Raw genomic sequence first — 13,408 nt, 5'->3', positions numbered from 1 at the left:
CTCTCTCATTTGCATATATCTAAGCATATAGATTAGATATAGATTTAGATTAGATTTTTTAGTCAGGTAAAGGTACATACATTGCAGATGAGTTACAAAGGGAAAGACATTGACTAGAGTTCACTAGCTCTATTGGAAGAGAAACGTCTGCAAGACAAGTGTGGGCAAAAATTAAGGTAGCAGCGGCTCACAACGACCCCCAACGGCTTCATTTTGTATCTTCTCCAACTTGCCCATCCTACCTTTACCAAAACAAGAAATGACAGGTGCAGCATAATCAATAAGAAATCTTACAGTACTCAAGTACATCATTCGTAGCACTTGGACTCCCACTCCTTTCCACAGCATGCCAAGGCCTTCAGAGGTTGTAATCTCTTCCGACATTGAGTCAACAGTCTGTTCATCTCAGTTTCCAAACTCTCATAGGTATATCCAACATATATGCCTAAATATTTATATATATTAACTCTATATTTTTACCGTTTATTTCCAATATAATGGGCCTCCGACTTCTACATTCAAACTTTAGTTTTGTCTTCATTAACCACTAGTCCCATGTGGTGACACTGGTTTCCGAAATTGTCCAACACTGTTTGAATCTTTGAAATATCTTTGCCCTGAAACAAAATATCATCAGCATATATGATTGAAGTTACCCAATTTGAGTATTTCTCAGATGCTATCTTATTCATTAGTACATTAAACAGGGTGAGACTCAACACTCCTCCCTGAGGTGTGCAGAGTTCTTGACCTTGATACCTTGAACCATACAACCTTGATACCACACCTGAGCCTTCCTTTCCTGAAGATAATCCCCTATCCAGCGCAATAATCTCCCTTCAACACCAAGACCAGCTAATTCATATAAAATAACCTCTTTGTTGGCTTTATCAAAAGCTCCTTATAAATCAATAAAAATTCTATAATAATCATTACCATTAGCTAGACATTTAATAATACAGTCAGAGGTACTTTTTCCTCTGAGGAACCCGAAAAATTATTAGACAGCTGATCACCTATTATATACAAAAGTTTATTTAAAATGATCCTCTCCATCAATTTACAAAAACACGAGGTTAAAGACACAGGTCTGTACTCTCCATTGGCTTTAGGGATAAGGATGATCATAGTTCTTTTTCATTTACTGGGAATTCTGCCCTCTTTATAACTAATATTAAAGAGGTCTAACAGCGGGCTTTTCGTCATAATGGCAAGTTCATTAAGTATTTCATAAGTTACTCCATCCTCCCCAGGGGGCGGTAGATTTCCCAACTTTAATCGCCGTTATTAGTTCTTCTCTGGTAATACCTGTGCAAGTGACATCACCACTGTTACCTGCTGTAAGTATAAAATCCTTTCTTAGATCTTTCCAAGAATCAAAAGACTCTCTCGTTACAGCGGGTAATTAAATGAACTAAGTTTGGCAGCTTCCGCCCATTTATTTACGAGACCTTTTGCAATTCCTTACTGGTCAGGATGTGCAACAAAATTATGCTTTTTACCCCTTATTTCATTTATGTCTTGCCAGATTTCCTTCAAGTTTGTTACTCCTAACTTTCTCTGCAAACTCCTGCCAATACTTGCTCCAAATTTCCATTCTCTTCTCCGCACACTTTTATGGGGGGATGCTTTTCTATACCAGATGTTTTCCGGTTCAATGTTGCATTAAATACATCTACCTCCTTAATTAAATCTTAATAAAATGCTTCTGCCGAATCTGGCTTATAAGTATCATACCAAGACTTAATATGACCAACAAGACCCCTTAATTCTCCCTTATTAAACTTTAAGCTTTTCCTCTGAAGGCAGGCATGCTTTTTATCTAGTTTAAGCTGTATTTGTAATGCAAAATCTCTTAGCATTTCATCCACAGTAAGACAATTCTCCTCTATGCCCTCAGCATTTATCAAACAAGCATAATCTAATCTCCCTTCCCTCAGATGAGGAGAGGGCTCGCCCAGCAGTTGAACATCTTCATGTTCAACATGTTCATCTTCATGTTCAGAATGTTACCATCCCTATCCCCAGTTTCCTGGAGTGCTGCTATGTTAATATTCTCTCTAAGAGTATAATAGTGTACATCCACCGCTCTAGTTTTTAATCCATTAACGTTCCAAGATAATATTATCAATCTACTTTCATCCATGAACTCCGTAATATTTTTTCTTTCTCCTCACTTGCACAACTACTACTAACATCGAAGGTAATAGTATTCATATCTATTTTCTTTGTTATTTCTGTATACCTTTTTACTTTAACGAAGGTACCCCCCAGGTGTAGGGAGGAATGATCTTTTCCAGGTATATTTTGAAAATCAGCATCGTTTTGCCACGTACCGCTTCGGTGGGTATGCGGTTCCATGAGTTAATAACTCTGTGGGTGAAAAAGTATCTCCTGTAACTGGTAACTGGCTATTCAGACGAAGGACTTCGGGTAGATGTAGTTTACATGGACCTGAACAACGGTCGTAGTCTGCTGTCTGCTCTGTGTCGAGGCTGTAGCGTCTTGGGTCGATTAGAACTGTACACGCCGAGTGCTACATTCTTGACTGGAGATTGTACTGTGTGCTATTCGATTGATTGATGAAGATTAAGCCACTCAAGAGGTGACACGGGCATGAATACCCCGTAAGTGGTGGCCCTTTTGAGCCATTACCAGTATCAAGAGCTGATACTGGAGATCTGTGGAGGTGCGACTGCACCCTGCGTGACGGGAGATGTCTCCCGTGTGGTGTGTGCTATTCTGATTTATTTATAAAGATTAAGCCACCCAAGAGGTGGCACGGGCATGAATAGCCCGTAATGTGCTATTCTCAAGTCGCTTGCTTATGTACGGTGACGACACCTCACAGTAAGATATAGAAGGGTGGAAAACCGTTACCTGTAAATAGGGATAGGATTAATGCTTGTGTAATTAGTTATGCCATTATGATGATGAGATAATGGAGTATATGGATTACTCGATCACTACATCACCTTCAACTATTACTAGGGGAACTATTCCATGGTCCAGCGATTTTCTGAAAAGGAGTTTCACTGGCAAGCATAGTGAATTAAGAGCATAAGAATAAAGGTAACTGCAGAAGGCCTATTGGCCCATACGAGGCAGCTCCTATCTATAACCACCCAAACCCACTCATATACATGTCCAACCCACGCTTGAAACAATCGAGGGACCCCACCTCCACCACGTTACGCGGTAATTGGTTCCACAAATCAACAACCCTGTTGCCAAACCAGTATTTACCCAAGTCTTTCCTAAATCTAAACTTATCCAATTTATACCCATTGTTTTGTGTTCTGTCATGTGTTGATACTTTTAATACCCTACTAATATCCCCTTTGTTATGTCCATTCATCCACTTAATTGTAAACCTCTATCATATCACCCCTAACTCTTCGCTTTTCCAGTGAATGCAATTTAAGCTTTGTTAATCTTTCTTCATATAAAAGATTTCTATTTTGGGGAATTAACTTAGTCACCCTACTCTAGACACGTTCAAGTGAATTTATATTCATTCTATAATATGGCGACCAAAACTGAACTGCATAATGTAAATGGGGCCTAACCAGAGCAAGATATAGCTGAAGAACCACACCAGGTGTCTTGTTACTAACACTTCGATTAATAAATCCCAGTGTCCTATTTGCCTTATTACGAGCATTCATGCATTGATCCTTTTGTTTTAAATTCTTACTAATCATAACTCCCAGATCCCTTTCACAATCTCAACACCATCTAGCTCGTATCTTGTAACTATTATCATTACCTAGTCTCAAAACTTTACATTTATCAGCATTAAACTGCATCTGTCAATCTTTTGACCATTTCAAAACCCTATTTAGATCAACTTGAAGTGATAGTGAGTCTTCTTCCGTGTTAATTTCCCTACCTATTTTTGTATCATCTGCAAATTTGCAAATGTTGCTACTCAACATAAGAACACAAGAACACAAGAACAAAGGCAACTGCAGAAGGCCCACCGGCCCATACGAGGCAGCTCCTACCTACAACCACCCAATTAATTTGCCAGTTCCTTTACGACTTGGGACTTAAATCCATTTACACTTTGGGCTTCTGAGTCTTTTAGTTTGTCAATGCTCTTCCTGATTGTGTCGCGTGTAATTGGTATTTCTCTTAATTCATTCTCCTTACCTCCGACAAACATTTGTGTTGGTGATGGGATGTCATTCAAGCTTTCTAGTGTGAACACTGATGTTAGGTATTCATTGAGAGTGTTTGCCGCCCTTTTATGATACAACTTAAAATTGTTAGTCTCATCTTTTATGGGTCCTACGGAGTCAGTTCTTTGTTTGGGTTTTACTTCGTATATACTTGCCCGAAACGCTATGCGTATTAGTGGCTTTAGGTATTGTATTTTAAATTTTAAAATTTTGCCCCGAGGTGCGAGTTTATTGAGAGTACTTAGCTGTATCATTAGCAAGGTAATTAACTATAGTTTGCTGTCCTCCGTCCTTTAACAAATCCATTGACCCCTCCCCTAACCTGCCTATTTTGTGCAATAGTCGGTTTAGGATGATCCTTTCAAGCATCTTCCAAGTGCATTACATGAGACTGATAGGTCTATAATTGCCAGGGTCATTGGGTTTCGGTATTGGGACCATTATTGCATGTTTCCATTGTGTGGGCAACACTCCACATAGGAATGACTTGTTAAACAGGTGGAGTAGTGGATTGCCAGACACTTCACACAGTGCATTGAGTATGTCGTAGGTGACGCCATCTTCACCAGGTGCTGTACTTTTACCCTTTTCATAGCCCCCTTTACTTCCTTGGCTGTAATTGGTTCCCCATACTCGTCATCACTAGATAGTGCTCTTTTTATCCTAATCCTTCTGTCATTATGTCGGAGGAGCTGTTCCCTGCTTACTTCTGCAGGGAGGGAGGAGGAGGATGATGCTGCATCACTCCACTTGTGAATTAGTTCTTCAGCCTTACCCTGGGGGTCGTTGTGAGCCGCAGGCCGGGCTCTGCTCCCCTTAGCTACCTTAATTTTTGCCCACACTTGTCTTGCAGACGTTTCTCTTCCAATAGAGCTAGTGAACTCTAGTCATTGTCTTTCCCTTTGTAACTCATCTGCAATGTATGTACCTTTACCTGACTAAAAAATCTAATCTAAATCTATATCTAATCTATATGCTTAGATATATGCAAATGAGAGAGTAATAGAGCGAAACCTTTAAAATACTGAACAATTTGGAGGATATTGATTCATACAATTTCTTCAAAAGGTCAGATGTAACACGAACAAGGAGCAAAGGTTTCAAGCTCAACAAGCCACTGTGTAGGAGTGACAACAAATGCTTTTTAACCCATACGATTATGATCATGGCAATAAGGTTTCTAAAACAGTAGGCATTCTTCCAAAGCCAGACACTGTACTATGTTCCTCGCCCTAACCTAGTCACTCAGTATTATTCACTCATTTATCTATGTCTTGTCTATTTATGTCTTAAAGGTTACAAGACGTACATTAGTCAATACAATTGGTGCTTAAAATGTTAAGGATCTCTTGTGAAACACGGGTATTAATAAAAAAATTTATTATGTAAAATAAATAAAAAAGGCCCAAGGGCCATGAAGTAACAAGAATGCAAGGCCGGCACAAGCTGGCGTAAGTAGAGAAGACGGAAGATTCTTCATATTAAAAGACCCTGCTTCTCCAAGATGGCAGTCACACCCTGCTTGCCCTGGACAATCACCATATGGAGGACTGTTTACTGTGAAGGGAAGTCCACAAATGCAATGCCAGCATGAGTCAGTCTTGAAGGGTAAACGATGATGGCACCCTCACAGTAACACAAAAGCCGAGCAAGCCCAGTGAGGAAGACCTGTTGATGGGAAGGAGGAGAATCATTAGTCACAACAAAATCCACATAGAAACAAAGGAGAGAAAAAAAATAAAGTGGATGTCTTCTTTTTGTATAGACATAATAAATATTGCCATTTGGCTATGTATTTATATGATATATAATAGAATACAGCATAAAACAAAATAAGAAGGGTGATAGGAGAAGAAAAGATTAGTGTTCAGTGAGAATCCACAAGGTTTTCTCTGAATACTCTTTATTTTCTTCAAGGCTGTGGGTCCCTACAATTGCACCAGAGGTGGTACACACCCCTATTATTATTTAAACAGGTGAGTACACACACGGTGTTAGCAAACTTAGCCTCCAAACACACACACACACATGGTATCAGCAAGCTTAGCCTCCAAACACACACACACACACACACACACATGGTATCAGCAAGCTTAGCCTCCAAACACACACACACACACACACACATGGTATCAGCAAGCTTAGCCTCCAAACACACACACACAGAAAATGGGGACATTGAAACAGTTGATAAACTTGATTTCAAGAGAGAGAGGTCACTATGGGGAACTTCAAATTTTTTTTAATAAGTAATTAGGCAGACTTGTTGCTAGACAGGGAAGTAAATTAAATGTATGCCAAATTTTGCAAAATATACAATGAAGGCACACAAACATTCATACCAAAACAGAGATGCAGGGCCAGAAAACAGGATTGGTTCAACAGAAATTGAGAGAGGGCCACAGACCAAAAGACACAAAAATGGAATGAAAGACATTGAAAAACTACAAGCAGATGTCAACAAAGTTTTCGATTGGGCAGCAGAAAATAACATGATGTTTAACAGTGATAAATTTCAGGTACTCAGGTACGGCAAAAATGAGGATCTGAAACATAATACAGGGTGCAAAACACAATCGAATCTTCCCATAGTAGAAAAACAGCATGTCAAGGATTTGGGAATAATAATGTCCGACGATCTAACGTTTAGGGAGCATAACCAAGCAAATATTGCGTCGGCCAGAAAAATGATCGGATGGATTATGAGAAATTTCAAATCCAGGGATCCCATCACAATGGTTGTACTCTTGAAGTCACTTATGTTGTCCTGTCTCGAGTACTGCTCAGTATTCACTTTCCCCTTCAGAGCACGGTTGCACGGTTGTTCCTGCCGGAACAACCGTGGACATCTTCAGGAGAAAACTGGACTGTTTTCTAAGAGAAGTTCCGGATCAGCCGGGATGTTGTGGGTATGTGGCCTTGCGGGCCGCTCCAAGCAACAGCCTGGTGGACCAAACTCTCACAAGTCGAGCCTGGCCTCGGGCCGGGCTTGGGGGGTAGAAGAGCAGAACCCCATCAAGCAAGTATCAAAATAGAAAGAAGCCAAACCCCCAATCATACCAGCGATACAAAGATGCGAGAAACAACTATACAGCAGTAAGGGAAGAGGCAGAAAGAAATTTTTAAAAAGGGATAATGGATAAATGTAAAACAGAACTGGGCCTATTCTAGAAATTCATAAACAACAAATTGCAGGTAAAGGATAATATCCAGAGGTTGAAAATAGGAAACAGATTCACAGAAAATGATAATGCAATGTCTGAAACATTAAACCAAAAGTTCCAAAGTGTGTTTATACAAAATGAAATCTTAAGAGAACCAGACACAATAAGAATTTCTGAGAACATCATAGAGCGTATAGAGGTGTCTAGAGATGAAGTGGAAGATATGCTAAAGTAGCTAAGTAAGAACAAAGCAGTTGGTCCAGATGGAGTTTCACCATGGGTTCTGAGAGAATGTGCATCTGAGCTCAGCCTTCCACTTCACCTGATCTTTCAGGCATCCCTGTGTACAGGAGTCATAGCAAACATGTGGAAAAAGGCTAACATAGTTCCAATCTACAAAAGTGGCAACAGGGAAGACCCCACCTCTCTCAGTTATAGACCTGAATCATTGACAAGTGTAACAGTGAAAGGATTGAAAAAAAAAAAAAATAAAAAATAAAAACTAAATGGGTAGAACACCTTGAGAGAAATTATATAATATCACACAGACAGTATTGTTTTCGATCTGGAAGATCCTGTGTATCGAATTTACTCAGTTTCTATGATTGAGCCACAGAGATTTTAAAGGAAAAAGGTAGTTGGGTCGACTGCATCTATCTAGACATAAAAAAGGCTTTCGACAGAGTTCCACATAAGAGGTTGTTCTGGAAACTAGAAAATTTTGGATGGGTGACAGGTAAGCTTCTAACATGGATGAAAAATTTTCTGACTGATAGAAAAATGAGGGCAGTAATCAGAGGCAATCGGACTGGAGAAGTGTCACAAGTGGAGTACCACAGTACATGCACCAGAAATGTTCATTGTCTACATAAATGATCTACCAGTTGGAATACAGAATTATATAAACATGTTTGCTGATGATGCTAAGATAATGGGATGGATAAGAAATTTAGATGATTGTCATGCCCTTCAAGAAGACCTGGACAAAATAAGTATATGGAGCACCACTTGGCAAATGAAATTTAATGTGAATAAATGCCATGTTATGGAATGTGGAATAGAACATAGATCCCACACAACCTACAAATTATGTGAGAAATCTTTATATAATTCTGATAAAAGAAAGAGGTCTAGGGTTGATTCTAGATAGAAAACTATCACTTGAGGCCCACATAAAGAACGTTGTGTGAGGAGCCAATGCCACACTTTCTAACTTCAGAATTTTGTTTAAATACATGGATGGCGAAATACTAAAGAAATTGTTCACGAGTTTTGCTCGGCCAAGGCTAGAATATGTAGCGGTTGTGTGGTGCCCATATCTTAAGAAGCACATCAACAAACTGGAAAAGGTGCAAAGACATGCTACTAAGTGGCTCCCAGAACTAAAGGGCAAGAGCTATGTGGAGAGGTCAGAGGCATTATATATGCCAAAACTAGAAGACAACAAAAAGAGGCGATAAAATCACTATGTACAAAATAGTAACAGGAATTGATAAAATCAATAGGGAAGATTTCCCGAGACCTGGAACTTCAAGAACAAAAGGTCATAGATTTAAACTAACTAAACAAAGATGCCAAAGAAATATAAAAAAATTTCCTTTCGCATACAGAGTGGTACACAGTTGGAACAAGTTAAGTGAGAAGGTGGTGGCGGCCAAGACCGTCAGTAGTTTCAAAGCATTATGTGACAAAGAATGCTGGGTAGACGGGACACCACGAGCGTAGCTCTAATCCTGTAACTACACTTAGGTAACTACATTTGGTGTCAGCAAGCTTACCGTCGAAACACAGACAAACAGCCTGCCTATTATTCAAGGCCTTCTCTGAGTACTCTCTATTTTCTTCTCTGAGGCTATGGGTCCCTAATCTTGCACCAGAGGTGGTACAACTTTTAAGTTTTTAACTACTGCACTGAGCACCTGATTTTGGCAAAGACTTCTTAGTGCAATTGTCAAGGACATAGTTCTGGTATTTTTTTGTTTATAAATATTCAGGTATAGTTAATGTCAAAATGTTTCAAAACTCAACAATTTATATTTCAAAACAAAAAAAGTAATGAAAACATTACAAAACATTAAAATATAGCCTAATTAATTAATTAATAAAATAGCACAACTCTCAGAATGTCTAAAGGCGCTTTGAGCAATGAAGTAGTAAATTTTATATATATAATATTATATATATAATATATATTTACCTGTGATTACTGCTTAGCAAAAATTTGATCTCTGTGAAAATTGGTCTCGTCATTGCTAGGAGATATTTTAAGACCATGATTTGCTGTGGATGGCACTGTAGTCTTCAAGTCATCAATCTAAAAATAGAGGTAATCTTTTAAAATGTAAATTTTGTATAAAAAAAAATGCAAAAATAAATTGCAAGAATAATATGAAGTTATTATACAATTTTTTTTTAATTATTTAAATATTTGTGAGACATTATTAAGAAATGTATGAAGTACAGATTCTCTAAGACCTGATATGTATCTGCTTATGTTCCACCACATTACATTCAGGGCTGAAGAGAAAACACAGCCAGTAAGGTAATGATCACTTAGGATGGACTGGGATGCTACATGTAGGTTGGGGCTAAGCTGCGTGAGGCTAGGATGCCCAGCCTGCCTTGTCTAGGCTGGGCTGGGCTAGGCAACACTAGGAAGGAGTCAACAAATCTCTGGAGTGCCTTACTTTTCCTGATATCCTTAAAAAAGCAAGAATGATGCCATTTTATAAAGGAGGCGAGACAGCAGAAATAAACAATTAGAGAAAAATATCAAATCTACTTATACTTTCAAAAATATTTGATTTTTTTTTTTACAAACATCTCTTCCTACTTTGTAAAATTCAACATGAATACAAACACACACACACATCCCTAGGAAGCAGCCCATAGCAGCTGTCTAACTCCCAGGTACTTATTTACTGTTAGGTGAACCAGATATAGAGAATAACCACAAAATCTTGTAAAGCTACTAGTACACGCAGCATTTCAGGCAGGATATATAATATTAATATATATATATATATATATATATATATATATATATATATATATATATATATATATATATATATATAATGTGTGTGTGTGTGTGTGTGTGTACTCACCTAGTTGTGCTTGCGGTGGTTGAGCTCTGGCTCTTTGTCCCGTATGTATGTATTCATATATATATATATATATATATATATATATATATATATATATATATATATATATATATATATATATATATATATATATATATATATATATATATATATGCGAACAAGCCTGAATGGTCCCCAGGACAATATGCAACTGAAAACTCACACCCCAGAAGTGACTCGAACCCATACTGCCAGGAGCAACGCAACTGGTATGTACAGGGACGCCTTAATCCGCTTGACCATCACGACCAGACATAAGGAAGTGATAGCCGAGGCTATTTGACCCACTTCCCCGCTGGCACTCAGATGGTAATCTTGGGCATAGCATTTTATCAAATCACCTCATTTTTGGGGCAACACGTGAGGAACACAAATGCGAACAAGCCTGAATGGTCCCCAGGACAATATGCAACTGAAAACTCACACCCCAGAAGTGACTCGAACCCAATACTGCCAGGAGCAACGCAACTGGTATGTACAGGGACGCCTTAATCCGCTTGACCATCACGACCAGACATAAGGAAGTGATAGCCGAGGCTATTTGACCCACTTCCCCGCTGGCACTCGGATGGTAATCTTGGGCATAGCATATGGGTTCGAGTCACTTCTGGGGTGTGAGTTTTCAGTTATATATATATATATATATATATATATATATATATATATATAAACTGAAAACTCACACCCCAGAAGTGACTCGAACCCATATGCTATGCCCAAGATTACCATCCGAGTGCCAGCGGGGAAGTGGGTCAAATAGCCTCGGCTATCACTTCCTTATGTCTGGTCGTGATGGTCAAGCGGATTAAGGCGTCCCTGTACATACCAGTTGCGTTGCTCCTGGCAGTATTGGGTTCGAGTCACTTCTGGGGTGTGAGTTTTCAGTTGCATATTGTCCTGGGGACCATTCAGGCTTGTTCGCATATATATATATATATATATATATATATATATATATATATATATATATATATATATATATATATATATATATATATATATATATATATATATGAATACATACATACGGGACAAAGAGCCAGAGCTCAACCACCGCAAGCACAACTAGGTGAGTACACACACACACACACATTATATATATATATATATATATATATATATATATATATATATATATATATATATATATTATATATATATATATATGAGTGTCAGACGATGGAGGAATGATTTTTTTTATTTAATTTATATAAAAAATTATTCCTTCTGAAGATGTATTAATATATGAAAGTACTTAAGGAAATTCCTGTTTCAATTCTTCCTCCGTGGTCTGACACTGTCACATTTTTCATCAAGTGTTAATTTTTGTGATTTACACACACGTGGCATGTTTACACACACATTATTTATATTATATATATATATATATATATATATATATATATATATATATATATATATATATATATATATATATATATATATATATATATATATGTCGTACTTAATAGCCAGAACGCACTTCTCTGCCTACTATGCAAGGCAGGATTTGCCTAATAAGCCAAGTTTTCATGAATTAATTGTTTTTCGACTACCTAACCTACCTAACCAAACGTAACCTAACTTTTTCAGCTACCTAACCTAACCTAACCTAAAAAGATAGGTTAGGTTAGGTTAGGTTAGGTTAGGTAGGGTTGGTTAGGTTTGGTCATATATCTTCGTTAATTTTAACTCCAATAAAAAAATATTGACCTCATACATAATGAAATGGGTAGCTTTATCATCTCATAAGAAAAAAAATTGAGAAAATATAATAATTCAGGAAAACTTGGCTTATTAGGCAAATCAGGCCTTGCATAGTAGGCCGAGAAGTGCGTTCTGGCTACTAGGTACGACATATATATATATATATATATATATATGGAACCCTCAACCCTATAAGTGGAGGGTTCCTACAAACTCAACCAGAGGTGGTACCCTCTATATATTAATAAAAAGGCAAGGCTATGCTAAATCTAGGCAGGGATTGGCTTGGCTAAGCTGGTCAGGGCTTGGCTAGGGTAGGAAGGACTGGTCATGTTTAAAAGCAAGGCAGGGTTAGGCTAGGCAAGACTAGGTAAGGGTATACTGGGATAGGCTTGGCTACGGTAGGCTAGGAAGAGGTAAACTAGGATAAGCAAGGCTGTGCAAGCACTATGCACAGCTAGAATGAACTATGCTAAGATGGTTTAAGCTGGGCTAGGTTAGGATAAGCTGAGTCATGCAGGGCCCCGATTGACCAGTGGAGTCTAATAGTCTAACCTTCTAGCTAGTTTGCTGACCTAAGAGTGTAAATGCCTAGCCCCTAACCTGAGATATATACAAAAGTTGTTACATTCTTGTACAGCCACTAGTACGAGTAGCGTTTCGGGCAGGTCCCTGGAATACGATCCCCGCCGCGAGGAATCGTTTTTTCATCCAAGTACACATTTTACTGTTGCGTTAAACAGAGGCTACAGTTAAGGAATTGCGCCCAGTAAATCCTCCCCGGCCAGGATACGAACCCATGACATAGCGCTCGCGGAACGCCAGGCGAGTGTCCTACCACTACACCACCTGCTGCAATATTATTATAAAAGAAATATTACTTATTATAATCGTAAATACTAAATACCTGTTGTGTTGATTTAGGGGCGACGACGATCGTGGGATCGGATGCGAGCCACAGGTGGCCTACACCATGCTTTCTAAGGCGTCCCTCTCATAACAAAAACAAATCCGTGCATTCATACACAAACAGAGATCCCGTGGTTATGCGAATACTTGCAATTCTTTTACTTAAAATAATAACAATTAGATTAATAATAAATAACATAATTTTTACTCAAGATTCACAAACATCATTAATACTATTTAAAAATTTTTTTTTATAAGACATCTAAAAACAGATATACAGACTTTGTGTGATATTTAT

At 38.2% G+C, this 13,408-nt stretch overlaps 1 long non-coding RNA gene across 1 annotated transcript; it reads right to left on the bottom strand.

Moving 5' to 3' along the window:
* Positions 1–5,547: 5,547 nt before the first annotated feature.
* On the bottom strand, positions 5,548–13,244 carry LOC138350525 (uncharacterized). Its single transcript, XR_011222155.1, has 3 exons — positions 13,109–13,244; positions 9,546–9,662; positions 5,548–5,852 (listed from the first exon to the last, which is right to left on the bottom strand). It is a non-coding gene; the product is annotated as an uncharacterized lncRNA (long non-coding RNA).
* Positions 13,245–13,408: the final 164 nt, after the last annotated feature.

This window comes from Procambarus clarkii, chromosome 46, assembly GCF_040958095.1.
Source record: "Procambarus clarkii isolate CNS0578487 chromosome 46, FALCON_Pclarkii_2.0, whole genome shotgun sequence".
Lineage (NCBI taxonomy): Eukaryota > Metazoa > Arthropoda > Malacostraca > Decapoda > Cambaridae > Procambarus > Procambarus clarkii.
This window is presented reverse-complemented; position numbering and strand designations above follow the sequence as displayed.